Source organism: Agrilus planipennis, unplaced genomic scaffold (assembly GCF_000699045.2).
Source record: "Agrilus planipennis isolate EAB-ADULT unplaced genomic scaffold, Apla_2.0 scaffold75, whole genome shotgun sequence".
Taxonomy (NCBI): Eukaryota; Metazoa; Arthropoda; class Insecta; order Coleoptera; family Buprestidae; genus Agrilus; species Agrilus planipennis.
In genome coordinates this window covers 84,225-88,257 of record NW_020439028.1, presented here as the reverse complement: position 1 = coordinate 88,257, position 4,033 = coordinate 84,225, and the positions used below count along the sequence as shown (strand labels likewise).

At 33.8% G+C, this 4,033-nt stretch overlaps 1 long non-coding RNA gene across 1 annotated transcript in view; it reads right to left on the bottom strand.

Moving 5' to 3' along the window:
* The window catches only part of LOC108740378, a 5,599-nt gene extending 1,566 nt beyond the window's left edge, over window positions 1–4,033 (bottom strand). Inside the window, exon 1 of the long non-coding RNA XR_001938325.1 lies at window positions 3,454–4,033. This is a non-coding gene — a long non-coding RNA (uncharacterized LOC108740378). The remainder of the gene's footprint in view (window positions 1–3,453) is intronic.

Here is a 4,033-nt window from a genome sequence, read left to right as displayed (position 1 = left end):
ATTTCCTGGATATCAATAAGGTAATCGTAAGAGGCAGATGTTTAAGTAGCTTAAGAAACAAAGCTTGCTTGTTAAGAGCAAATTCGATGGTTGAAGGGTGTTAACTACATCCGTAATGTCCTCTTTTACACTACTATCAATATAAACCAACCTAGTATACGAAAACATGCATTAGAATGGTAATTAGTATAGGTAATTAAAAAATTAAAAGGAATGCTCACCCCTAATTACCACAAATAATTTTATATGAGCGGACACGTGTTTCGCCCACTTCACACGTGGGCATTATCAACGCGAGACTGGTTCTAAAATTTACAATTCTAACTATTTATAGTGGCGAGGGTTGAAGACCGAAAGAAGAAATAATGGAAAACAATTTACATAGGTTTGGGAGGAAAACTTGAATACGTTCAATGCCATTTGTAAAATGTTTTAGAAGCCAATCTGTTGGCCACGAAAAACAAATGTATGCTTCGATAAACAAGTGAGGAATTAGATTTGGAGGGAATGTCTGTGTCAATATCCGTTAATACAATTCGTAAGGCCTTTATGACCCAATTTTATGTACAAAACGTATGCTTCATCACAACCTACCTAATCTGGGAAAAGGGAGAAGAAAAACAGTGAACGAGCGTGTTCAATACCCGCAGTTCAACTGTTTTTTACAGCGTATGCTTCAACAAACGAAAACTGTAGGGGAGAAGGAAAATAGCTCATCTTATTATAATCAATTAAACCTATTGCAATAGTTGAAACAGGACTGAATGAGGAATTGGGCCATCATCTGAGTTCATAAGAATATTTTTATTCTTTTGAATGTATAAACTTTCCCAAGCGTCAAGTTCTGATTTGCAAGAGACTTCTTTGATTAACTTTAAACATTTAGGGCCTATAGGGTGGTTTGTATTGAAAATATGTTGGGCAACACTAGATTTATCTATCCTATTTAATCTAAAGTGAGCGATATGTTCTTTGTATCTTGTAGAAATTGCACGTTTTGTTTGTCCAACATATTTAAGTTTACAACCTTCGCAGCTGATTTCGTAAATTCCGGACTTGTTATTATTTTCTAATTTGTCTTTTGTGTTTCCTAAAAGATTTCTAAGACTATTTTTTGGTTTGAAGATCCTAGTGAAGTTGAATTCTTTAAAAATTTTGTCTATTCCTGAAGCTATATGGTGAAAAGGTAATGTGAAAAATTTTTGTTTAGTTTGCGGTGGACTTGATAAAGTTGTAATATTTTTAATATAGGCCCTAAATTTTAGTTTTCTTAATATTTTATTGACAATTTCAGAAGGGAAACCGTTGTGATTCGCTATATCTTTGATTAAAGATAATTCTTTGTTGAACCTATCTTTATTCAAAGGAAATTTAATTAATCTGTTGACGAGAAAGTTTATAGCAGCTAACTTGTGCTGGAGACAATGATTGGAATCAGATGTAATGAACCGGTTCGTGTTAGTTTCCTTTCTGTAAACGTCAACTTCTAACTTATTATTATTTCTAATAACTAAAACATCTAAAAATGCCAATTGTTCTTTCTTTTCTATTTCCATTGTAAATTTAATGCTTTTGAATTTAGAATTGAGTTCACTTAAAAAATCATTAATATTATATTTATTTGTATCAAAAATTGCAAAAATATCGTCCACGTAACGTACCCAAAGTCTTGGAAAGTATTTGGAATGCTTTTTAAATTCAACTTCAAATTTGCTCATGAATAAATTTGCTATGAATGGGGATAGACTGTTACCCATAGCTGTACCTTCATTTTGTTTATAAAAGTTTTGATTTATTTGGAAGAATGTGTTATCCATGCAAAATGAAGTTAATCTTAAAAACTCTTCCCTTTTATCTTTATTGATGTTATTATTGATTAAATGCGTTTCCAAATATTTCAAAGATTCTGGGATAGGAACACCAGGAAATAAAGAACAAATGTCAAAGGAAATCAAGACTTCACCTGGTTCTAATGTTATATTTGTAATCTTATTAATGAATTCTAATGAGTTTTCCATTGAAAATGAATTAAAAGGAACAGGTAAAGAGTTGAATTCCTGTGTTAAAAATTTTGAAAGCAAATAAATCGGTGAGTTGATACCTGAAACTATTGGCGAAACACGTGTCCGCTCATATAAAATTATTTGTGGTAATTAGGGTTGAGTATTCCTTTTAATTTTTTAAATAACTTAGTAGTTATGAAGACCAATCTTAATTTGAAAAATCTGGAAAAAAGGGAAGGTAGGAGACGTCTCGAGTTAGAAAAGCTAAAATGTAACGAAACGCGTGATAGGCTAGGTAAAAGGACAGACGAAATACTAAAGGCGGCTGGAGAAACGAATGACGGGGACATAGAGACAGAATGCAACTGCATTAAAACGTGCCTAAAGTCAGCAGCTACAGATATACTAGGTCTTAAACAAAACGGAAGTAGGAAACCCTGGATAAAAAATGAGATTGTAGGGTTAATAGGCGAAAGGCGGAAATACAAAAACAGGACAGGCAAAGAAGGGCAAAAAAGATGTAAACTTATAAAGTGGGAAATAATTAGGAAGTGTAGGGCAGTTAACGAACAGTGGATTGAGTGGAGATCAATTTTGGTTTAGAAGAAGCAAGGCAAGGCGGGAGGCCATTCTAGCTTTACGGGTAACAATAGAGAAAACGATAGAAAAAGAAAAGAGTGCGTACATAGGATCTGTAGACTTAGAAAAAACATTGACAATGTTAAATGAGACAAGATATTAAACATACTTAAAAATGTAGGGATGAGTTACATAGATAGAAGAATGATACTTAGTTTGTATAAAGAGCAACAGGCCGTTATAGAGCTAGGGATGCAATGTAGAGAAGTAAAAATTAGAAAGAGAGTCAGACAGGGATGCACACTGTCACCGCTACATTTTAATCTATACATCGAAGGCGCGATCGACATCATTAAAGACAGTACAACTGTAGGGATAGATATACAGGGGCAAAAGATTAGTATCCTTAGATTTGCAGACGATATAACAGTATTAGCATCTAGCAAGGAGGACCTAGAGATAGCTTTAAATAAAATGGAAGCGGTACTGACAGATCAGTACTGTATGAAAATAAATAAAAGTAAAACTAAAATACTGGTATGCAAGGGAAGAAAAAGTAGGGAAAGGGCAAATATAAAGATAGGAGGCAAAAATTAGAAGTGGCTGATATTAGATATCTAGGATATCAGACGGAAGGAGTAGTAGGGATATAAAGCCGAGGATAGCGTAGGGTCGTGTCGCCTTTAATAAAAAGAAGTCACTTCTATGCTCGCGAATGATTAATTTAGAAATTCGAAAAAGGTTATTTTTATTTTCGAAATCTAAAATAACTTTGCACTCAACTAAACGGCATATCTATTTTGCATTGGATTACACTGAATTCAGCAGTGCAACATGAACAAAAGATAACGCTGACTTTAAAAATATTCACCTTGAAAATGCAGTCTTTATTCCAGTTAGTGACTGAGTGGACGTCCGTTGCCTACCAGTGAGTAATTGAATGCCAACAATTGGCTCTATTTACAGCCGACAAATTCTTAGTAATTCTTAGTAATCAGTATTCGCTCCAAATTATATAGATATTTTCTTGCACATCCCTGAGTAAACTAAATGCTTGCGAAGTGCGATCTTGTTAAAATTATCTGGAGTTTAATATGACGAGCAGAGCAAACCACTAGGTCTACAGTGATTATCGGATAGACGGAGAAGTTCGCTTCTCTCTCAGATAGTAGTTTTTCATCATAACCCTGCGTAGAATTTCTACAAAGTAGTCGCACCTGACAACAGCAAATAACCTTGGTATTATCAACACAATGAAATTTAGTAAACTATGTTCATTTAAAAGTAGAACAAAAACCCAATCACGTATTGTGCACATGATTGCCGAAAACTGAAACAATGAGCAGGACCGCATTTAAAACTAAAAATACTATAAAAGATATCTTAAATTTTCGAGGACAAGAAATATGTTGAATTATGGAGAAGTACTTCTAGCCTTATTGAGGCGTGGT